General features: G+C 42.1%; 1 protein-coding gene across 4 annotated transcripts in view; it reads right to left on the bottom strand.

Annotated features, from left to right (window-relative positions):
* The window catches only part of VIT (vitrin), a 104,644-nt gene extending 85,992 nt beyond the window's left edge, over positions 1 to 18,652 (bottom strand). For all 4 annotated transcript variants that reach the window (XM_038561262.1, XM_038561260.1, XM_038561261.1 and 1 more), the window contains exon 1: positions 18,364 to 18,652. The gene's annotated coding sequence lies outside the window, so the exon portion shown is untranslated. The remainder of the gene's footprint in view (positions 1 to 18,363) is intronic.
* Between the last annotated feature and the right edge of the window lie 6,871 nt (positions 18,653 to 25,523).

Below are 25,523 nucleotides of genomic sequence, written 5' to 3'. Positions count from 1 at the left end.
GGCTCTCTCCTTTCCCTAGGAAATTAAAAAAAAGGAAACAAAACAATCTTGTGAATATCCTAAAAACTAGTGAATTGTACACTTTCAACTTATGGCATGTGATTTATATCTCAATAAGTATTATCGATAGTCCACAAACAGGAAAGATGGATTGTAGAGAGAAATGCTTTCAGTCTTACAACTTTAGGAGACATGAGGGATCTGATCTTTACATGCTGGGATGGGTGGATAAAAACAAACAGGATTCCAGGAAACACTCTAACCCTGGAGGAGTTACCACCCAAATGCTGACTCGCTCCTAATGGAACCTGACCAGAATCACTCTGATCTCTTGGAATCAGAATGTTTTCAGGCCTCTTTCTCACCACTTCCAATTTCTCTCCTTGCTTGGTCTATTGACTCATACACTTAAAATATAAATGTGCCTTTTGAAATATGTGTAAAATTTTTGAACCGTCTCTTAGCCACTCCAGAGGTGGGAATGAGGATGGCCACCACTACTGTCACATAGTTCCTGCAGGCTGTCCTTTGCCATAAACCTGTGGCATGTGCAGTAATGTTGGAACCCCACAATCCCATGTGCTCACCCAGGTTCCAACAGAAACAAAACAATGGGAGTTTCCAAAAGAATGTGTTACTGATTCATGAATTTATGGCTTGTGCCATGAAATGTAATGTGGAATCCTGAATATGAAGTTCTGATTAGGCAAATGAAGCTTGATTGTGAGATAAAAATACATACTAATGTAAGTAGAGTAGCCAGCCAATTTAATTTGATCTCTTGTTGCCCCGAGTTAGATAAGAGCAAGTTGATAACAAATAATAACATTGCCTTATATTTATATACTTCTTCAGTTTTTTTCTCCCATTTTTTTATTGTGATAAAACACATACATGTAAAATGTACTATCTTAACCATTTTTTAAGACTACCATTTAGCTGGATTAGATACATTCAGATTATGCCATCATCAGCATCATCCATTTCCAGAACTTTCTGTCTTGTAAAACTGAAATTCCATGCCCATGAAACAAAAACTCCCCATTTCCCCCTTCACCCAAGCCCCTGGCAACCACCATTCTGCATTCTGCCTCTAGGATTTTGTCTCTTTTAAGTCCTTCATTTAGGTGGAATCGTAGTGTCTTTTTGTGATTGGCCCATTTCAAATAGTATAATGTTTTCAGGGCTCATCCATGTTGTATGTCAGAATTTCTTTCTTTTTAAGGCAATATTACATTGTATGTATAAGCCATAGTTTACTTATCTGTTCATCTGTTGATGAACTCTTGGGTTGCTTCTGCATTTCAGTTTTTGTGAAAAACACTGCTACAAACGTGGATGTACAACTATCTCTTTGAAACCCTGCTTTCAATTCTTTCATGATTATACCTCAAAGGGAAATCACTGGATCATATGGTAATTATATTTTTAGCTTTTTGAGGAACCGCCATACTCTTTTCAGAATGCCTGCACCATTTTGCATTCCCACTAACAAAGCACAAAGCTTTCAGTGTCTACGATTCTCACCAACACCTCCTGTTTTCTGTCTCTTGATAGTCATCCCAATGGATGTGAACTGGCATCTCCTTGTAGTTTTGATTTGCATTTCCCTAACAATTAGTGATGTTGAGCATCTTTTTGTGGACTTGTTGGCCACTTGTCAATCTTTGGAAAAATGTTTATTCTAGTCCCTTGCCTCATTTTGACTCAGGTTTCTTGTTGTTGTTGAATTTTAAGAGTGATTTATACTTTCTGGATATTAATCTTATCATGTATGATATGCAAATATTTTCTCCCCTTTTTTGTGCTTTGTTTAGAGTGTCTTGGAAGTGCAAGATTTAAAAGTTTTCGTGGAGACTAATTATTTTTCTTTTGTTGTCTATGCCTTTGGATGTCATATCCAAGAAATCATTGCCAAATCCAATGTTGTGCATCTTTTGCCATCTGTTTTCTTCTAAGAGTTTTATAGTTTAAGGTATTACAATTAGATTTTTAATCCCTTTGAGTCAGTACTTATTTATGGTGTTAGGTAAGAGTCCAACTTTGTTCTTTTGCATGTGGATATCTCTTTTCCTGGCACCATTGTTGAAGAGACTATCTTTTCTCTTTTGAATGGTCTTGGCACCCTTGTCAAAAATCATTTGACCATAATGTAAGTGTTAATTTCTGGCTCTCTAGTCTATTTCATTGATATATATGTCTGTCTCTATGCTAGTCTCACATTATTGTGATTACTATAGCTTTGTAGTAAGTTTTCTTGATCAGGAATTGTTCATCCTTCAGCTTGCTTTTTCTTTTTCAAGACTGTTTTGGCTAATTGGTGTCCCTTGAGGTTCCATATAAATTTTCAGATGGGTTTTTTCAATTTCTGCAAAAAAAAAAAAAAAAATCCTGAGGATTTTGATAGGTATTGTATTGAATTTGTAGATTGATTTTGGTAGTGTTGAGATGTTAACAATATTAAGTATTCCAATCCATGAATATGGAATATGTTTCTATTTATTTATGCCTTCTTTAGTTTCTTTGGATGTCATAGCAGGGTTCTTAGTTTCCATTGTACAAGTCTTTAACCTTCTTGGTTGAATTAATTCCTAAGTATTTTATTGTTTTTGATGCTATTGTAAATGGAATTGTTTTCTTAATTTCCTTTTTAGATTGTTGTTCATGTATAAAGATACAACTGTTTTTTGTGTGTTGACTTTGTATCCTACTACTTTGACTGAATTCATTTATTTATTCTAACAATTTTTTTCCATCCTAACAATTTTGTTGTAGAATCTTTAGGATTTTCTATATGAGTTCATATTATCTGCAAGAGATAATTTCATTTCTTCCTTACATTTTGGATGTCTTTTATTTCTCTCTCTTGCCTAATTCCTCTGGCTAGAACTTCCAGTGCCATGTTGAATAGAAGTGGAAAAACAGGTGGGCATCCCTGCCTTGTTCCTGATCTTAGAGGAGAAACCTTTAGTCTTTCACCATTAGCATGAGGTTTGCTGTGAGATTTCCTATATGGTTTTTACTATGTTCAGGCAGTTTCCTTCTATTCCTAGTTTGCTGAGTATTTTTATCATGACAGGTGTTAAATTTTGCCAAATGCTTTCTCTGTATTGGTTGAGATGATCATGTGTTTGTTTTTTTCACTGTTTATTCTATTAACATGGTGTGTGACATTAATTAATTTTTGTGTATGTTCAAATATGCTTGCATTCGAGGAATAAATCCCACTTGGTCATGTTGTATAATTATTTAATATGCTGCTGAATTCGATTTGCTAGTGTTTTGCATCAGTATTTGTAAGGACTATTGTATCAGTGGGGGATACTGTAGTTTTCTTGTAGTACCTTTATCTGATTTGGTATCTGGATAATGATGCTCTCATAGGATGACTTAAGAAGTAGTCCCTTATCTTTATTTTTGGGGAAAAGTATGGAAGCTTTGGTGTTAGTTCTTTAAATTTTGGTAGAATTCACCAGAGAAGCAATCAGACCCGGGGCTTTTGGTTGTCAGATTTTTGATTACTGATTCAATCTCCTTACTAGTTATGGATCTATTCAGAGTTTCTATTTCTTCACAGTCTTGATAGGTTTTGTGTTTCTAGAATTTGTCCACTTCAGCTAGATTATCCAATTTGGTGGTGTACAATTGTCTATAGTACTCTCCTATAGTTTTTAAAGATTTTAATAGCAATGAATGCTTTGGAGAAAGAGATCTGGTAAGTGGTGATCAGAGACAGAAGTGAGTCTATTTAAATCCTTACTTCATGCACAAACGTTAATAAGTCAGAAATTAATAGAACACCTTTTTTTTTTTTTTGGAAGATTGAACGTAGATAATGATATCAAATGAGAAGCTGCAATAATCTCCTAACCTACTTTTTGCTCTCTGCTTTCTGGCTCCAGGTCACCCTTCCCTCCAGCTAGGAAAGGCCCGGCTTCCTAAAGTATGAGTCAGATTGTCCATTCACCCTCTCCGAGTCCTTCACAGTCCACTCATCCTCTACAGAGTAAAGCCTGAATTCCAGTTAGGCATTAAAACTCTTCCTGAAATTGGCCCAACTTACAATTCAAACTATCACACTGCAATTCTTTCCTATAATCCTCTCCTTAGACCCCAGCACACCTGAGGTCAGAGAAAGGTCTTTTACTACATGCAGCACCTTGGGGTCTTGTCCTGTGCTCATGCTATTGCTCTTTCTGGAATACCTTTCCACTCCTCATCTGCCTCTCACAAGCCTATCTGAGGCTCAGCTCAGGTGCCACTTCTTCCTTAGAAGTCTCTCTGATCTCCTAAAGTCAAAATTTACCTTCACTTTTTAAAATATTTTATTTATTTATACATGAGAGACACACAGAGAGAGGAAGAGACATAAGCAGAAGGAGAATCAGGCTCCTTGAGGGGAACTTGATGTGGGTCTTGATCCTAGGACCCCAGGATCATGCCCTGAGCTGAAAGCAGACACTCAACCACTGAGCCACCCAGGCATCCCAAAATTCATCTTCATTTGTGCATCCAATTCATCATTCAAAAAAAAGTTGTATGTGTGCTCTGTGCTAGGTAGAGAGGAACAAGACGCAGGTCCACTCATCACACTTTTTGCCTGGAGTCTTCTAGAGGAAATCTGATGTTCCCTCATCATAACTAACACATGCTAAGAATCAGTGATTTATTAATTTGTTTAATCTTTTAACAACCCAATGAGGTGGGGGATACTTTCTGCCTTAATTTTAGAGGTAGAAACATGGAGGCATACAGAGGGTGGGTACTTTGCCCAAGGTCACAAGGCTGGATAGAAGAGGAGCTGGACTTCAAATCAGTCATCCTGAGTCCAGAGTCTTACATTTGCATTTCACCACTTACTATGGCTGTTTCATAATAAGCAAGTGCACTTCCCTCATCTTTTCTTAGGTCATTGGTCTGAGTTGGTATTGATGTTGTCTTAAAGCTCCCCAGGTGACTCTCCTGTGTAGCCAGAGTTGAGAATCCCTGCCGAAGAGCAAACAGTCATGGCAAAAGGGGTGGATGGTCAAATAGGCCTGGGGCACCGAGATTAGAAGGGGCTTGAATTAGTTGAACTGGCAGGTTGGAAGGCAATGAGTGGTGAGGGAAGGACAGGACCCAGGAGATGGAGCAGCTTCAGGAAGTGGGAGGTGCTCTGAGAGGCCAGGAGAGGAATCAGATTGTTGAAAGGGAAGAAGGGGCCACGTTGGCCTTGAATGTCACGCCTGAAGAATGTGCAATTGATCCTTTAGGCAATAGGGAGACATGGAAGACTTAAAAATGATTTTTGCATTCATCATTTTTAATAAGCCCCCTGGAGATTTACTTGAGCCCCTCACTTGCCGAAAATCGGCCCTAGTGGGCGTATAAGATTGATGCAATGCTGGTGTTTGTCTGATCTATGACGCTACAAGGGGGAGCACCTAATAACACTCTTTGTCCACAAAACGGAAAGAACCAGTGTCCATCTGGAAACATTTAATAGTTATAAGAGGCTTGTGCTGTATTTCCAAAATGCCAGAAATCCCCTGAGGACAGACATCTCTGAATGGGGAGAGGCCACATCTGCAGCCTTGCTTTCTCCATCTCTGCCTGATATAAAGCCTCAGTTGTTTGTCAATGGATGTGGGTTGATCTAACAAGGTCTGAAAAAGGAAGGCGTCCTAGGAGGGGCCTTTACAATATGGAGGCAGCCTCAATCTGCGTATAAACTTTCACATAGATCGTATTCCTCTGGGTTGGGCCTGAAACACTGCATTTCCTGTTGCCATGACACCAGCAGACACTATTACAATCCCCTAGGATTTTGTGAAGGAGCGGGAAGGGGCACAGGATGGAAGAGCGCATAGGAGTGAGTCAGAAAGCATGGTAGTTTTTCTTTCTTTCCGTTTCCAATTCCTTCCTTCTTTAATCTTTTTTTATTTTTTAAGATTTATTTACTGATTTTAGAGGGGGTGGGAGCGGCAGGGGGGAGAGAGAATCTTAAGCAGGCTGCATGCCCAGCACGGGGCACAATACAAGGCTCAGTCTCACAACCCTGAGCCAAAATCAAGAGTCAGATGCTTAACCGACTGAGCCTTCTTTTATCTTAAAGAAATGCCAAGAAAAAAGTGCAAGCCAAATAGGCAAGGAAGGCAGGGGAGATTTTGCCTTTTCTCCACATTGGCCCCGAAGAATGCACCAGGCTACTTGAAGATGTGCTCTGCATCAGGCTGTGTAGACTGGATGCTGTTGGCTGCCTAGGCAGAGCAACTGCGCCCCCACTTCCTCTTTCTTAACACAACCCCAATTTGATAAAAGGAATAAATATACACAGATGACTCAGAGGAAGCTGCTCCATCCCCAGATTCTGAGGTGGATCCTGATTCCCAATCTAAGCCAAGAATTGCTCATATACATTTTCCCTCTTGCTGAGGATTGCCTCAGACTTGAACGCATCAGCACAGCAACACTCCCTAAGTGATGGCGCCTAGTTTAAGGGTGGGCCGTGTCCTGAGTTGTATCAGATGCACAGAATGGAAAGACTTAGTCTTTTGTTTTTTGGGGAGAGAAGTTGCCTCCCTTGTTGGTCTGCTGGCAGCCATCTTGTGACCATGAGACAAGTCAGTGTGAAGAAGAGGCCAATACAGAAAGGAAGGTAGCCAAGTGAATCACAGAGAAATGGAGCTAGAGCTCTGCCAGTCTTGTGCCTGGAAGCTAGGCCCACCTCTGGACCACCTGACATATGAGATCATGTATTTCCCCTTCAGTTGGGCTTGCAGCTAAAAATGTTTTTCTGACTGCTTCCTAACTCACAGTACCTGTCTTTTTAACTAGAAAAGGCTGTAATAATGCCAGAGACTGTGAGATGCTGTCTCAACAATTCTCTCATCTGAGTCACCTACAAAGCTCTCGAGGAGACAGAATGGACATTATTCTCCCTATAATTCAGAGCAGTGAAGTGACTTGTCTAAGGCCAGATCTCTATTTTAGTCTCGTGCTCTTTTTACTCTATGAACCTCTCACATAACTGTTATTGTAAATTCCAAATAATGCCATGATTTATTGTGTAATATTATCATAAAATAAAAACTCCACTCTTCATTTGTGTAGTATTTTGCATATTTAAGTGCCTGGTGACATCTAGGACTTTAATCTCAAAAGATCCCTGAGGGCACCTGTGTGGCTCAGTGGTTGAGGGTCTGCTTTTGGCTCAGGTCATGATCCCAGGGTCCTGCCATCAAGTTCCGCATCAGGAGCCCGCTTCTCCCTCTACCTAGGTCTCTGCCTCTCTCTCTCTCTGTGTCTCATGAATAAATAAATAAAATTTGAAAAAATTTTTTAAGAAGACCCTGAAATAAATGTCTCTATAGTCAGTTGCAGAAATAACACTTGCTGAAATTAAGTGACTCAGCTGGTCTGGCAAGAAAAGATAACTGAAGTCAATCAGGATCTCCCTTGGGATTTTGGAATCCGGACCCTGAAAGCCTTGAAAACTGTAGGAGCCAACCTGAAGGCCACGTGGGATCCTAAATAGAAGGTGAAGGCAGAAAGAGAGAAGAAGAGAAAGCCTGTGGCCCTGGGAGAAGCAGGGGGAGATGCTGCTTTGGTTTCTGGCCACCTCCCAGATCCCATTTCCAGTCTGAAGGAGGTCCAGCTGGCCTCAGCCTCCTGCGCATGACATAGATGTTTCTGGGCCCTTTGGCTTCTGCCAGTTGGAGTTGGTTTCTATTTCTTGAAGCTTTGGTTCAAACCCTTCTCATCTCTGTTGTTTTAGTTATCTGTTTCCCTGAAATGATTAGTAGCAAAATGAAAACACTTAAAATGAAAAGGGCACCTGTGTCTGCCTGCCGGTTGGTAGCATCAAGAAGGGGTTTGAGAGGCTGTATCCAGCTCTGGAGTGAGGCTCTGGGAAGAAGTGTGATAAAGAATCCCATAAGCTATGGCAGCCCACAGAGAACGAGGAACACGGCCCACCCACCTGGAGTGCTCTGGGAGGCAACCATGGGCGTGGGTAACCTTGACACTATGCCATCAGAATGCCACTGTGGGGTTCTTGGGATATTTATGACCATGGTTCAGAATCAAGAATTCACAGCCCCTGCCCCCCAAAACTTGGCAATGTTTGAGGATATTTTTGGTTGTCACAAATCGGGGTGGGGCCTCTACCTCTAGTGGGTGGAGACCAGGGATGCTGCTAAACATCCTAAAGGGCACAGGACAGCCAAAGGACAGACAAAGAATTATCCAGGGTTGAGAAACTCTGGTTTGTGAGAATTTTTCCCCTCTAAGTATTTCTGAAAATGTTCTGCTTACCAATGTTCCAACCTAGGAATTTTCTATAAATATAGGTGATTTTTCAAAAATAGCTAAGATGTGAACAACTCAGGATCACTTTCTCCAGGACCACTTTTGATCACCAGGCACAGTCAGGTCAAATCCTAAAGCAGAGATATTTACTCGTGGGCAGCGGCTGGATGAGACAGGTCGCCCCTGTGTTCCACGACGGAGATGTGCCCATGCCGTTAGGTTCAGCGATCCATGTGGCCTGTTTCTACATGTCAGAAAACCAAAAAGGGAAAGCCTTTTTGGTGTGCATGTTGCAGACCATCATTTTGTAACTCGTTAAGAACCTGACATATGGTAATGCTTACCACATCCACAAAGGCTTCGACCAATAGTGATTTCTAGTGAGGCTGCAAACAGTAATTACGTTTCTGAAGTGGTAGTTTAGATCTTATATTGCCAGTAGGAAAAAAATACTAGTTTGCAGGCATGGCCCCAGATGAGCTCTAAAGAACTCCTTCCAAGAGTTATTTATCCTCCGTAATGGAAGGGCAGTAAATCTGGGGGAAGGGCTGAGGACCTCAGTAAAAGACGAGGTGGACCGTGACTGTTCCTCTCAGTTACTCTGGAAACCGTGTGCATTTAAAAGATTCTCATAGAGCTTTGGAAGATGAGCTTCTCTCATCAGAAACTTCTTTACCTAATGCGTTTGACACTGTGGATTAGTCCTGCCTCCTTCCAGTGGGTTTTCTCCCTTGGGCCTTGAGGTTTGTGGTTGCCAAGGGGCCATCCACTGTGAATTGGGAGCTGTGTCTTTGGATCAGTCCAGCTGCCATCCCCAGAGCCTCGACTGGCCCGAACACTCTGTGCTTTTTGGTCCGCCTTCAATTCTGAGGCACAGAAAAAACATTTTCAGGTCTTGTATAGCCTTCCAGCTGAGGTGGGAAGGAAGACGAGGGTGTGCCTGTAAGATCCATAGCATCTTCTTCTCGTCAGCCTCCTGCTAACGAGTGGGTTCGTCTCAGATGACAGGGTCCCAGTTGTCCCCAGGCCTCAGAGAGGCAAGTGCAGGGCATGTTCTGGAATCCCAGCAACCAGAGGCTCCAGGGGTGGGGGGCTGGGGGGAGGCAGGGTGTGGGGGGGCTGTCACTACGGCTGAGCAATTGAGATGATGGAGGATTAAGTCCTGGCAGTCGGTGGGGACCAGCAGAAGGAGTCATTTTGAAGCAGGGGACCCAGGTCTCTAGCATGCAGTATCACACTCCAGAGGCCCTTTCCAGACCATTCTCAGGTCTGTGGGAGCCTTCCAGCCCCCTTTGATGTCCCGACAGTTTTCATCCTGCTGTCTAGTGGCCTGCTACATGAGATGGGGTCAGTTTCTTTGTTCTTCATTGGAAGCTTTAGAAGTTCGTAGTCCACTCCTGTAACCACACTTCATTTGGTGAACGCTTACCACGGGCTCCCCACTGCACACAGGCCATCTCGATTAATGGCCGCGCTGATCCTACTGGCTAAGCACGACTATGCCCATTTTTCAGAGTAGGACATTGAGGTTTAGAGAATTTAGTGAGCTGTCCAAGGTTGGAATGGACACGGGGCAGCACCAGAGTCCCATCCCAGGTCTCACATTTAACCCCACTCACTGCTTCATTCTATCACCCTCCAGGATGGGTTCACCTTCCTTTTCAATCTTGACACATATATCCTAGGCTTTTTGAAATACTCTACCGACGATAGTTCAGATGCACACTCTCAAATACAGACGTTGTGTGATACAGTTGTCTTGGCTGTAAGGTCAGAAGATTTTCCGAGTCCTATCTGGGCCTGAACTCACATAGAGCTTCCTCTCACACACACAAGTTATTTAGGGTAAAGTGATGCACCAGGCATATTTTTAAGTTTAACCAGGCATAACACACCCATCTAAATAAACATTTGAGTGTATTGTAATTGACTGTGTAATGAGATGTTAAAATGGGATGACCCTTCGTCTTAGCTTCAGCTGAGACTACATGAGAACCACTCCATGTTCCCAAGCGGTCTCCCTGCCGGCCCTCCCACTTCTCTCTGGTGCTCCTGCTCCCCTCCTGCATCTGGGGTGCGGGAGGAGGAGGGGAAATGCCAACAACTTTTCCTAAAGCCATCCCTGCTGTCCAGGCTCCAGCTTCCCTCTTGGCTGCTACAATGCTGGGATAGTCTGCAGGGAGGCCGTCAGCCAGGCATCCTGGCTCTTGGCCACTCTCTTTGGAAGTCCAGTTTGGGTGTCCAGTAGCCCCATCTGAAATGACTGGGTGGTTGTGTCTCTTGGGCTTGGGGGTGTCTGAGAGTGGTGTCTGGCTTGTGGTTAAGACATCTATGGGAGAGGGAAGAGCTTGTGGCAAACCTGGCTCTGTGTGAGCGTCAGCCTGGGGTCCCTCTAGGTCCTGCCCAAGCCAGGCGCGTGGAGGGCTGAGGAGGCCACAGCAGGAGGCTCGGCGGAGAGACTGCAGGTGGCTCAGAGGCTGCGTGAGGAACCGTACACCCCCAGATGTGCCAGAGCAGATCCATGTTAGCAGCATCTGGGGTGCCCAACGCACTGGGAGCATCTCTGAACCCACAGAACAAGAAACGCCTGTTCGAGCCTGCCAAGCCCAAGGAGCCCGGATGCTAAGCTTATGGCAGTATCGCTGACAAGGCCCTTCTGTCCCCTTACCTTTCCTCTGGGTGTGAAGATACTGTTGCCAGCGGCCGAGGGGAAGGGGGTTAGAGGACAAGGCAGAGGAAGAGAGAATTAGTCCCGCCCCCTTCCCCACGGCAGCAGTTAGGCCCAGGACAGAGAGAAACTTCAAACTGTGAAAGCCACTGTGAAGTTTTTAAGCATTATGTAAGTGCTACACCCATATTAATGACTAAACTGATTGTGCGGGGGTGTAATGTGGGTAAGTTCTTTTTAAAAATTCTGAATGTGGCCTGAAATATTAAGGGACCTACTCAGATTTCATCCAGGGCAGAGGCAAGAACTGCATGTGGAGTGTGTGACTGGACGGGGGTGGGGGGACTTCTGGGGGAACTTGAGGAGCATTAGGCTAGTGCTTTCCTCGTCTCCGTGTCCAAATACCTCGACATTACCTTTCCTCTATCATTCTCTACCTGTTTCAGACAACCCAGCCCTCCCAAGCATGGTGCTACCTCAGGGCCTTTGCATTTGCTCTTTTGTCTGCCTGGATTGTTCTTCTCCCAAGCATCCACATAGGTTGCACCCCGGTTTCCTTCACCTCTTTCTCTGTTTAAATATCCCTTTATCAGAAATTTATCTAATCATGCAAGGCAAATCATCACTTTCATCTCACTGCTCTGCCCAGCCCCCTTATTCTATGTTCTTAGGTTTTCATAGCCTATAAGACTACTGGACCTCTCATGTGTGTCTGTTTATTGTGTGCTCCTCAGATCAGCAACCTCTAGGAGGATGGAGACTATTTTGTTCACTCTTCTTCCTAAGCCTGTAGAATTATGCATGGCACATGATGGTGGCCCAATAAATATTTGTTGTTTCTGTTGTTTGGTGTTGTCTCTGCTTCCCCAAATTCCTTTTACCTTTTGGACTATAGATTCACTCACTCTGTTATACAAGCAAAGCCAGTCTGGGCAAGCTGACTCACACCTTTACTTCCAAAGCCTGTTTTCTCTGTCTGGGACACAAAGGAATCCAGAGGAGGGAATTCACTTAGCATTGAGATGCCAGTGACCTGATCTCTTGGAAACTATACATTGGGTTCCCCTGAAGGAATAGTTTCTCTCTCTCTCTCTCTCTCTCTCTCTTTTTCTTTTTTGACTCTGAGAAGAAAGAATGCAGAAAGAGTCCCTTCTCACTATAGCCTGAAGGGTGGTTTTTATGAATTTTTACCACATGTCCACACAAAACTTTAGCCTTTCTCTCACTGAAGGGAGGAATTTGAGAAATTTTTACTAGAGTCTTGTCAGCGTAAAGCCCCTTATCAGGGAAAGTGCTTTTCTGAAGTAGTCTGAATCATTAGGAAATAAGTTTCTGTGACTTGCTGCTAACTTAGCTCTGGAGTGAAGATAAAGGACACCCTTCTGGGGACCAGCTACTCATAGGGCTTGATAACGAGGTCTGCTCCCTCAGCCTTTCCCCCGAGAGTCAGCTCTTCCCAAAATACCTGAAAAGCATTCTTAAGTCAGGAGCTCATGTACAAATGACAGAAATAAAAACCTCTCTTCTTGACAGCCCATCTCCTGTGAGGTCCTTGTTCCTACTCCTCCCCATCACTATGACTCCTGTGTCTCTACTTGCAGGAAAGGAATGGTTTCTCTGAAATTTCCTTGGCTTGAAAGTGATGTTTTTAGGGATGGCAAAGATTAATTTGGTGCAGTGACAGAAGAACCAGGACCATGTGCACTTGTTGCCTGGTATGTTAAGAACACGAGCTTTGGAAACAAACTGCTGGGGTTTGAGGTTGAGCTCCATCGCTTACTAGCTGTGTGACCTTGGACAACTCCCTTAACTTCTCAGTGCCCCAGATTTCTCAACTGGAGAATAGGAGCAGTTACAACCTACCTCATAGGATTGCTGTTAGGATTAAATGAGTGAATATATGAAGAGAGCTTAAACCAGTGTCTGTCTGACACACAAGAAAGCTGTGTGGGTGCTAGCAAATACGATTTTTTTTATTGTTCAGTGGTGATTAATCATAAGTACCATCATCGTTCTCATCATTTTTATCTATATCCTCTTGCACTTAGACTCTAGCTGAAGACTTTACAGAGGTGAAGCAACCAATTGAATCTTTCTCAACAAGGTGCTGCCCAGGTTAATCATGGCTTGATTTGGGGACTTGTTGGTGAAGGAACCACATGGGTTTGTGACTACCATTAAGCTAAATTCTTCTAGGGCCCCAGAGAGGGAGCAATTCTACACTTGTGTTCCTGCCTTTTCTCTCAAAGATTTATAAGAATCTCCTACCCATTCTCATGAAAATCTTCTAGATGATGGTAAGACAACTGAACCAATCGAATGGCTGAGGGATGATATCTAGTATTTTTTAAAAGGAATTGCAAAAAGCATCTAGTGAAGCCATAGGAAGCAGGATTGAGTCTACCCATCTTAAAAAATTGTAACACCAAAATAAAACACTAACACCAAAATATTTCCTACCCTGAATCTAAGCCAAACCATTATTTCCTTTGTTCCAAAGTCATGGCTTGTAGGTTTGACTTAGAAAAGGACTTTGGCATCCCATTATCTCAGTTCACCTTTCTCCCTCAAGGTATTAGCCCTGGAATGTGGCAATGGATTTCAGCTGAGCCACAACACCTGCTGCTTGGGTGATTTGCCGTGTGCAGGTTGCCACATGACGTGCAGCTTTTATAGATCTCAACTCAGAGCATCACCTGGTGCCTGCTTTGTGCACTTCCCAAGCAGCCCCAAGCACTTTAGATAGGCAGTCTCTAAGGATTTCTTCAAGATTTGCAGACTGTTGAAGTGGAAAAGTTTTCTAGTTGATTAAAAACAAATTCTAAATCCTGTATCCGCAACTGTTTGTTTAATGGTTGAGGTAACCGTAGAAAAATGCAATAAACAAGACAGAAATAGTCTTTGCTCCATTGTGAACTTGGGGCCCTGGGAATCTCATTGGATTTTGATCCTTCACCTCCTGGTCTGTAAACAGGAACTCATCTAGGTGATCTCAGACTGACTTAAGTGTGTGTGTGTATTTTTTAATTAAAATTTAATGCTTCAGTTCCAGAATTTGTTTGGTTCTTTTTTATGTCATCCATGTCTTTGTTGAGTTTATTTTGTTCTTGTAATGCTTTCCTGATGTCATTAAATTCTTTAGCTGTATTCTCTTATGAATTCTTTGTTGGGGTAGTTCATGTATCTCCATTTCTTGAGGGTCAGTTAGTTACTGGAAGTTTACTGTGTTCCTCTGGCAATGTCGTTTCCCTGGTTCTTAATGAGGCTCATAGCTTTGGATAGGTATCCAGTTACCTCTTCTCGACTGTATGGCCTGACTCCAGTGAGGAATGTTACTTTGGTCAGGTGACTTCACGGACGGATAGGGGTGTGCTGGGGTAGGCAGGTGGTGCAAGGCAACAAGTGTAGGGGCTCGTGGTAGCTCTAGTTCCAGGGAGGTGTGATGTCTTGACAGCTCTGGCTGCTGGGGTCCACGACATTGACAACTGAGTAGTCCTTGCTGAGCATGTTGGAGTATCTGCAAAGGCCGTTGGAGTCCTTAGTGATACCTCAGGATCCAGAGGCTAGAGACCAGGGCAGGCAGTGGTGATGCCCAGCGCTGGTGTGCACGCAGAGGCTTCCAGGGTCTGCTGTGGGTGGGCCAGGTGCAGACACACCTGTCATGGCAAGAGCCAGGCCCACCTGCTGGTGCACTAGCAGGTGTAGGTCCCTGATCGTCCTCGTGCACTCCTGTGGCTGCAGTCTTTCCATGGACTGTGCACAGCAGTAGAGGCTGGTGACAGGAGTCAGGCCAGCAGGGTACAGGTGCACAGCTGGATTGGCTAGCTGCAGGTGAGCCCAGTGGTACAGGTAAGTGACAGGAGTTAGGGTTGGATCCTGGATGACAAGTGGCTGTGGAGGCCCTGGCTGTGGGGCCAGGTTATGCTCCTGCAGCTTAATTAAAAATTAATAGCCAGCACCATATCAAACGGCCATTTCTGATGCTTCACTTAAATTTGTCCTGGTCTGTTGCTCCTTTCTTTACTTATTCCCTGCACTGACAGAAGCTACCCATCACCACATGCACCCGGACCTTTTGTACCTGCAAAATGGAGCAGGTTCCCTGTGCAATTCTCCCGCCCACCCTCCTTACGTTCAGAGGGTCAGGGATTCCACCCACCTTCCACAGACCACAGAGGGACCGATTATTAGGCAAAGAGAGGGGGGCCTTTGGGGCTTCTCAGATTACAGACATCACAGAGCTTGCCTCCCTTTGCTGATTGATTAATTAGCTCACATCCTCTGGACAAAGAAATGGCAACATGTGTCTAATAATTACATTAATATCACGTAATTTCACAAATCCATTTGCTTACCACATCCACAAAGTTAATGTTTAAAAGTCTGAAGAATATTACAACTGATTTGTTTCACAGCTGATCTGATTTCTTCATTCTAGTCATATATAATAAAGAAGAGATTTCTAACATTTGGTGCTGATGGTGTAGCAAGCACTAATTGAAGCTTGTTGCCACAATCCTATGAGGAAGGTGCTAATAACAGACACCTTTTACAGATGAGAAAACTGAGGCCCAAGGAAGTGTAAGGAACTTGCCGAAGTTAAGATATTTAAGGAAGGCCAGATCCTCCTGCCAGACAAACTCCCATAGGATCCACATAGCACAGGAGGGCCACGTGGCCTTGGCCTTGCATGGAAGGCCTTAAATTTAGGTATTTGACATTATCTCCACATGAGGGTGGAGACACAGATAAGTCATAGAAATGCACCAGAAGGGGTGCAAGGGTGGCTCTCTCTCTCTCTCTCTCTCTTTTTAAAAGATTTTCTATCTATTCATTCATAAGAGACACAGAGAGAAGGGCAGAGACACAGACAGAGGAACAAGCAGGCTCCCTGCAGGGAGCCTGATGCGAGACTCCATCCTAGGACCCAGGGACCACAGCCTGAGCTGAAGGCAGACGCCCAACCACCGAGCCACCCAAGCATCCCTGCATTGTGCTCCCTGCTCAGCAAGAAGTGTGCTTCTTCTTCTCCCTCTGCCTACCACTCCCCCTGATTGTGCTTTCTCATTCTCCCTCTAATAAATAAATAAAATCTTAAAAGAAAAGAAATGCACCAGAAAACTGAAGAAGTCTGTTATACAGTTTGAACCACACTGCCCTTAGTAATATATTTATATTATATTATATATATTTATTATATTATATTATAGTAATATATACACAGTTGTGTTACACTTGCAATTACAGTACATTTCACTTGTGTATATGTCAAAAAGTCTTAGGTTAGGTAAACATAAATATTTTTAATATACCACAGGTTCCAAACCCACTTTGATACTTCTTCACTTCTTAATATACAGAGGCCTGCCCCTATTTGATACTGGAGATGTCCCAGTGCACAGAGCCATAGTGTTAGGAGGGAAACTTAGAAACTATCTTGTCCAACTTCTTCATTTCCTATGTGAGGAGATGGAGACTCAGAGATGTTGAGTAACCTCCCCCAGGTCACACAGCTAGAAAGCCCTTCTACTGACAGATCAGTGTGTGCTCTGTCCTGTACCCACTGCTGTACAACCTGGCTTATGCTTCCAAGTAAAGCAAGGAGAGAAGTTATACACGTGGGCACAAGTAACATCCCGGAGGCCACAAAACATTTATTTTGAAATCAATGACTCCTTCCTGTGTAATCTGTTTTTGAATACATGGGGTGGGGGGACGATTACATTTCTATAGAGCTCTTCATGTTTCCAAACCCTTTGGAACTGAGTAATCAGTATTGGACCTCATGACCACCCTGGAAGAGGTGTGGGCAGACATTGCTATTTCTGCTTTTCTGATGGGAAAACAAAAACCAAGAGATGCCGCACACCTTTCCCAAGGTAACACAGCCAGGTAGTGACAGAACTGTTACCTGGCTTGGACCAGTGCGCCCAACCCTACTACTTTTCTGTGTACCAATATGTCATACAGGAATTACAGATGAGAAAAGCACAAGCATTCCCAATGCTATTCATAAGCCATTTTAAACCCCATGTATTTTTTTTCTGAAAGAAACTATTATTCATGTAATCAGTAAGTTGGCAAAAAAGATAACTAGATTTTCCAAGTGATATTCATAAAGTAAATGCTATTTCAGGATAGATACTAAGCATTTCCAATGTTCCTTAGGTGTTTCCTTTCCATGGTAAAGTGTAAGATATATTTAAATCAAGCTTAGTCTGGGAAACTAGCACATTGCAATTAAAAATGCAGCCCTTTAGTCTTGCAATTCTCTGTCAAAAGCCCTTTCACAAAAGAGGGTATTTTAATTCAAAAAATAAAAGACAGACACTTCCAGCTTTCTTTACCGGAGGAGGCATAGCTACCATTTGCAGCTAACACATATAACGAGAAAATACACAAACAAATAGCGTCTGATCTTGCTTTGCTATGGGGTGTTTTCATCTTTCAAGAGACGAGGGAAAAACAACCTCAGAACTTTACCACCAAAACTTCCAAATTTATTGCAACACAACGTAATGGCAAAATGCTATTTTCTTAGCGCTCACATTTTTGAATAACCACCATGGCCAAGAATGCCTGGTTTTATTTTTACAATAAACCCAAAGAAAATCTGGAATTCTACTCTCAATCTGGGGATGGCAAAGATGCCTGGGTTTTTTGGAGCAAACCATTGAGGCTAACTGTTCAATCTTATCCTCTCTGTTTAACCTGTGCTTGAGGCATTTATTTCATGTTTATACTGGTTTGACACAAATCATGCTTAAAAGAGATTTCGTACCCGGTTTCCCTGTGCAAAGTTGAGCTACAATAGTAGACTTAACAATGCCAACCCTTTCTGGGGCTTATCAGTTAAAGAAGCATTCAGCCTAAGAAAATACTTCTAGTGGAAACAAGATACAGAATTGTACATCTAGCCACATTCCACTGAGATCTGTCTGAGAGAAGTTTAGATCCACGCTAAATAATTTCTCTTCATTTAGCATCAATGAATCCCTTTCTTGCACTGCTTTTCATCCATTGTTGGAAGCAATTTGTTACATTGCTATCATATTCCATAGAGGAAGCAAGGTATAAAAACGGGCAGCAGAATAAAGAGACTTAGGTCATACTTTTCAACTTATTTTAACCATCATTAAATTGGTTTAAAAATATGTTCAAAAATTTTATTCTGATCTTATCTCAGCACAATTTAGTTATAGTTGATATACATAATATTAGTCATTTACAAGGATGTCAATTACCCCCACTCCCCTCCCAATTCTCCTAAGACTAAAGTTTGTACAGACTGATGACTTGGTCAAGGTATACATTGTAGTTTCTTAAAGATAAATACACTTTAAAGTTTTTATAATAAGGAATGGAAAGCAAACTATCTACATAGCTTAGTAATTCATCAGACATACCTTGTTTGAAGAAAGCAATTTTTTTTCAAAAATTTTCCACCACACAGAATGGATAGCCTTTTTTCCTTAAGCTTTTCTGCATCACAAATTCCATCCAAATTATTCTAAAGAAGAAACAAGGAGAGGTCCAAGCAACTTTTCTCTTTTCTCAGAGGAGCTAATCAAACATTCCCATCAACCTCTCAGCACTTTGAAAAGCACATTTAGCCACACACACACACACACACATGCACATGCTCACACACACACACACTCTCACACACTGCTTCTCACACTGGTTTTAGTGCTGAATTAGGCGGTCCTCTTTCAAATTTCCACTCCCACTTGCTTTTCTTTGGGGTAAGGATTTCTAAATATTCGTTTCTAGCCTAAAGCACACATTTTCAGTAAGCAAATTCTATAATTAGAAATTCTAAAAAGCAGAAGAGACGTGCCTAGAAAAAATGGGAAATAAAAAGTAGGCTTTAAAAAGGACTTAAGGGCAATTAAATTTTCTCTTTCTTTTTCAAATGCTAGTGAGCAGCTGATTAAACTGCATAAGGAAAGAACACTGTGCCAATACCACCAAACTGGTCCTACTGGACTCTCAGTCTTGGAGTTGAAAACACTTTTCCTACATAGTAATGTTATTTATTTATTTTTTTCTTTGTTTAGCTTGCTTAGGTCCTTTCTGCATTTTGGCAAGCTTAATGAAATGACTGTAGCCCATGCTGCTAGTAACGGGACACAAGATAAGAATAGTGGAAGGCAAAACCTGACTCATGTTTCAAAAAACTGATGGTGGCGAGCTTACATCATAAGTGAAATCTGCCGATTTTAGTTATTATTGGTATCACCGATTAAACTGAAGGGATTCAGATGCAAAACATATATCAGCATATCACACCATTAAAACACACACACACACACACACACACACAGAAATGCACATCTGGCACTCCTGGAGATTCAAATGTGTATCACCCTAACAGAGCATCTTCTCTCCAGCAGGGCGGGAGGTAGCACAGAGCCATTCCTCCTCCTGCTGGGGAATATGCACTCACGCAGCCCCAGAGGAGAATCCTCCCTCCCAGCAGCCCTACCTGTGGGCTCTGAGATAGTTCCTTATTTAAGATTAAGGTTGGAGGGATCCCTGGGTGGCGCAGCGGTTTGGCGCCTGCCTTTGGCCCAGGGCGCGATCCTGGAGACCCGGGATCGAATCCCACGTCGGGCTCCTGGTGCATGGAGCCTGCTTCTCCCTCTGCCTATGTCTCCGCCTCTCTCTCTCTCTGTGTGTGTGACTATCATAAATAAATAAATTTAAAAAAAAAAAAAAAAAAAATTAAAAAAAAAAAAAAAACTTTTAAAAAAAAGATTAAGGTTGGAATGCTATTTAGCTTTTTTCCCCTCCATTTGGTTCTGCCTTTAAATTATTTCTTAATCCTATTTCTTCCTCCAAAAAACCCTGGGCCTAAGACCATTGGCAGTTAAGAATGGTGCTGCCACACATGGAGGATGTCTGGCTTCTACCATCAGGGAGTCAGGGAAGGTTCAGATGAAATGGCAGCCCAAAGAGAATTAACGATGATAATAATAATTGCCTTTTTTTTTTAATCAAATGCTTGCTTTTGCTAGGAATGGTGATAGTCCTCTACATTTATCACCTCATTTAACACTTAGAAGAACCTGGAAAGGCCAGTACTATTACTCCATTCCTCAGATAAGAGACCTGAGGCTCAAAGAGATAGTAACTTTTCCAGGGTCACCCAGACAGAAAGGTAACAACTGGCATTCAAATTCAAGGCTGTCTGATTCAGAGGCAACTTGCTGTATTAGCTTCCATATTAGTCTGGAGCTTCTTTTCTTTTGTTAATTTATTTTCTTATGTTGAATAAGGCAGAAATCAAATGCAAATGTATTGAAAAGCATACGAAGAGATGCTCAAAGACAAGTACAAATTAAAAACAATGATGTTTGCCATGATGAAAAATTCTGGAACTACTAATTACCCCTCATACATGGGGAATGTGTTCCAAGACCCCTAGTAGACACCTGAAACTGATGATAGTACTGAATCTTAATACATACTATGTTTTTTTCCTATATCTGCGTACCTATGATAAATTTTAACTTAGAAACTAAGCACAGATCAACAAAAATAACAAGTAATAGAATAGAACAATTATAGCAATATACTGTAATAAAATTTATATGAATGTGATCACTCCCTCTCAAAATATCTTACGGTACTCTACTCTTCCTGTAATGGTACAAGATAGTAAGGTGCCTGCACAGAATGAGATGAAAGACAGAGGTACCGTGATACAGCATTAGGCTACTATTAACCCTTAGGTGATTCATTGGAAAGATCATCTGTCTCCAGACCAGGTTGACCTTGGATAAGAGAAACCACAGATAAGAGAGACTACTGTGGATATTGATGGTTGTGTATTATAAATGTAATTAATGCTAATGCGTTAATGAACCTAAAATGGTTAGACTAGTGAATGTGTTGTTATATATGTTTCATAATAAAAAGAGAAAAAGAGGGACACTCAGTGGCTGAGTGTCTGCCTTTGGCTCAGGTTGTGATCCCTGGGTCCTGGGATCAGGTCCCACATCAGGCTCCCTGAGGGGAGCCTGCTTCTCCCTCTGTCTATGTCTCTGCCTCTCTCTCTGTGTCTCATGAATAAATAAATAACATCTTTTTAAAAATAGAGAAAGAGAAATCCTCTTTTATTTTTAAAATTTTTTTTAAAAGATTCATTTATTTGAGAGAGAGAGAGAGAGAACACGGAGGGTAGGGGCAGGGGGAGAGGGAGAGAGAAACCCAAACAAGCTAAACACTGAGCACGCAGCCTGATGCGCGGCTCAATCTCACAACCCTGAGATCATGAACTGAGCCAAAACCAAGAGCTGGACACTTAACCAACTGCACCCCCAGGTGCCCAAGAAATTCCCCTTTAAAAAAAGTACTGAAGGGGCACTTAGGTGGTTCAGTCAGTTAACCATCTACCTTTGCCTCAGGACAAGATCCTGGGATCTTGGGATCCAGGCCCACATGGTCAGGCTCCCTGCTCAGCGGGGAGCCTGCTTCTCCCTCTCCCCCTGACTGCTGCTCCCGCTCCTTGTGCTCACCTTCTCTGAATAAATAATGAATAAATAAAATCTTTAAAAATATTGTTTAAAAAGTCATGAAATATCACCTTATTTTCATTAGATGGACAAAAATGAGAAAGCTGGAAAATGCCCATGGCAGACATGTGGTGGCCCTACTGGGTTGCTGGTGGTGTGGGCAGATGTGACTATTCCAGAGAGCCATCCCAAGTACTTAGTCACAGCATGTGTGTGCCCAGGGACCCGGGAGCCCTCCTTGTAGGCTTCAGTGAGTAGTCTTCAGTGAGCTTCTTGCACAGAGTCAAGAGAAGTCCATCCCTGGAGAACCAAGGAGTTAAGTGCATGGGACATGCACAGTATGAAATATTTTGCAGCAGCTAGAAACAAAGGACTATGTGTGGGTTTTTTTTTTATTTTATTTATTTTTTTTTATATGTGTGGGGTTTGAACATCAATTCCTTGGGGCCAGATCACCTAAGTCTGACTCTTGGTTTTGGCACCTGACATTTGACAAGTAACCTAACCTCTCTGTTTCTTAGTTTCTTCATCTATAAAATGGGAAAAATAATAAAACCTGTATCACAGAATTATGACAATTAAGGGAATTAATACTTGTAAAGTTTTTGGAATCTTACCTCGTGTGAGGCAAATACAATATTAGTGTTGTTTAAATAAGCCTGGTGTACATAAACAATACTATATTCATTTTGTGTTGCTGGGTGACAAATAACCACAAGTTAGTGTCTTAAGACAATACTCGGTTACCGTCTCACGGTTCTGTAGGTGGGAAGTCCTGGCGTGGCATGACTGGCTTCTCTGCTCAGGGTCTCACAGGCTGAAATCAAAATGTCGGCTGGACTGGCCTCTTACCTAGATTCTCTGAGATTCTACCTCAGCTGGCTCAGGTTGTTGGCAAAATTTGGTCCTTTGTAGTAGTGGGTTGAGGTCCCTCAAGGGTTGAGGTCCAGGAAACTGAGGTCCTCAGTTTCTTGCTGGCTGTCAGCCAGAGGCTGCTCTGAAGTGCAGAGGCCATCTGACTCCTTGCCACATGGCTCCCTCTGTCTTTAAGCCATCCAGGGCATGTTGCATCCTTTACGTGCTTGGCTCTTCTCTGACTTTCTCTTCTGCAATGGACCAGAGAAAATTGCTTTTCTAGGGCCTCTGTGATGAGTGTAGGCCCACTGGGATAATCTTATCTAAATGTCAACTGATTAGGAACTATAATTACATCTGTGATCTTGCTTTGCAATGGGACATAACATAATCGTGTCCCACAGGCAAAGATCCTGGGCCATTTTAGAACTCTGCCTACCACAGCTATTGATTTTACAAACATTACTTTGAGGGAAAGTAAGAACCAGAATGAGAAACATAATACCGGAATGATTAATTTTAGGTGTCAATTTTATGTGTTCTAACTTACTGACTGCAGATCCTGGATTTCTCAGCCTCCCTGTTAGCCAATTCCTTACAGTAAATCTCTCTCTCTCTCTCTTTCCTCTTGATTCTGTTTCTCTGGAGAACCCAGACTACTACAAATGCAATTATGAAAATGAAAATGATGTACATAAAACAACAGCATACATTTTGCAGGAACACTTGTCGGTGAATGTATACTCAGCAGACCCATGGTCTTCTGAGCCTCGTACTTGCTATTGCTGATGGCTTCTTTTGGGTATCTGCATGGATTACATGCTCAGTTTCTCCACAGCTTTGCTCAAATGTCAAGTCCCGAATGAGGCTCTGCTTGGATACCCTGTTTAAGACAGCCCCTCACCCCCCAGCATTTCCTCTTCCTCTCCTCTGCTTTATTTTTCTCAGAGTGCTTATTACATTTTAACAATATTTACTACTTAATTTTTCATTGTGCATCCTCTACTAGACTGTAGGCTCTGGGAAGATAGAGGTTTTTTATCTGTTTTAGTAACTGACATATTATTCCTAGCTATTTGAACTGATGCATACTAGATATACAGTATGTATTAGTTAAATGCTTACAAATACATTAAAATGCTTACCTGGGGGGGGGGGGGAAGGGAATTAGAGTGGCAAATTGGGATACAATGGAATAAAAAACATTATAGTAGAAGTCCCAGAGTCTTGTGTGGACCAGTGATGATGGTGCTGAGAACTGAGTGGACCCTTCAAACCCAAGGCCAGCAGCAGCAGCCATGCCTGAGCAAAGGTCAAGCTGGGAACATCAGGGAAATCTTTGAACCTCTTTAATGAAAACAAGATCACAGCTTCCTGGTAAGTGGCCTTGAGCTTGCTACTCAGCATAAACTGAACTTCTAGATTGTTTCTGGTTGAGAACAGAATTGGTGATATTCGGGTTTTCCTACATTACTGCTTGAGATTCTGTTTCACTTATAAATCACCTATGGATGCTTGAAAGCATAAGTTCTCTCCTAAATAACTATTTGTCACTACATAAACTTAGTGTCCCAGTCTTTACTGTATCTAGCACAAAAACTCCAATCTCTTAGAACATTCTCTATTAAAAGTTTTTATTATTGTCATAAACATTGAACTTGATGGCTCTTTAAAATACTGCCTCATTTTTTTTTTCCACTCCGGAGATAGAACTCAGAGAAATCAATGCCCTCTTCATATCACAAATCCAGTATTTTATGTCACTTTTAAAAATGCAGGATAGCAATTTAAGAGTCTAAGTAATGAGGTAGCCTTTTCAGACCCTCCTGATACTTTTACTGTGAGCAAGTATAAAACAGAAGAGTTACGCCTTTTATAACACAAGTTCACTGAAATGTCTAAGGCGGCATCATGTTTGATGCTACATCAATTTTTCATAGAAATATGGTTTGCCTTGGACTCCTTTACAATAGTTTTGAGACTTTTTCTCCCTGAACTTTAGTACAAGCTTACAGCAATGATCAGGTGTTACTTCTGTTTCCTAGACACTTGAACATTACTTCTAAGTACACCTGTTTTGTGTAGTGTCAGTGTGAAATGGAAAATTTGCTAGCCATAATTAACTTTTGTTAAATTTATATTATTGCTGGAATGTCTGGGTGGCTCAGTGGTTGAGCGTCTGCCTTCAGCTCAGGGTGTGATCCCAGGGTCTTGGGATGGAGTCCCACAACGGGCTCCCCGTGGAGAGCCTGCTTCTCCCTCTGCCTATGTCTCTGCCTCTCTCTCTCTGTGTCTCTCATGAATAAATAAATAAATAAATTCTTTTAAATAGAATTTATATTATTGCTCTCTATTGGAAGCCATGGTGTTATTACAAGAAAAACATTTGTTCAAAAAAATGGAGGGAGTCAAACTGAGTGGGTGGATAACTTCTAAACAGGTAGACTATGGGTAGCCAAAGAGATTTTGCCACAGAATATAAAAGAGCCTCCAAAACTGGAAGAAAGAGTTCTTAAGAATATATCAGAGGGGGAAAATTGATTAGAGTTTAGATAGGAGTTATTGATTATGATACAAAAGATAATCCTAGTGATGCAAAGGAGATAGTAGACCAATAGAACTCATCTTCCTTGGCCTATCTTTAAAAAAGAATGTTAGAAAAATTACTACTCCCAAATGCCTCCCCGAAAGGAATGAGCTGAAATCACTGTAGCAAATATTGGATAACACCCACAATATTCCACGCCAAATGGACAAAAAATAAATGCAGATAAATCACTGTGTTTGCAATAGCATAAAAGAGATTCAAAGTCCTAAATGATGATATTTGGAACTGGAGGCTATAATGTAGATCCTAGCATTAAAAAAGGCTGCTGGTCTGGCAGATTAGCAAAATACAAAAGTACCTTATTCAAAACAAGGGCTCAAAATGTTTGGCAGGAGATCATAGGCCTTATATCTCCCTTTTATGCCAAGTAAGCAAATGGAGTCTAAAATAAAGGATTGGTTCATTGAACACTGGTCAGCTGGGGCTCTGCTGATCTAAGCTGTGTTGTGCTGTGCTGTGCAGCTCTGCTTCACACTATAGGTCTGTGGGTTGCCTGGTAAACCTCTGTTCTATGTCTATTTATTTTGGTGCCTATGCTACAGGGCAACAGCTGTGCAGAGGAAGAGCTTCTCATGGCAAAAAT

This window comes from Canis lupus, chromosome 17, assembly GCF_011100685.1.
Source record: "Canis lupus familiaris isolate Mischka breed German Shepherd chromosome 17, alternate assembly UU_Cfam_GSD_1.0, whole genome shotgun sequence".
NCBI classification, from domain to species: Eukaryota; Metazoa; Chordata; class Mammalia; order Carnivora; family Canidae; genus Canis; species Canis lupus.
The sequence above is the reverse complement of the archived record's forward strand: the minus strand, read 5'-3'. Positions and strand labels throughout refer to the sequence as shown.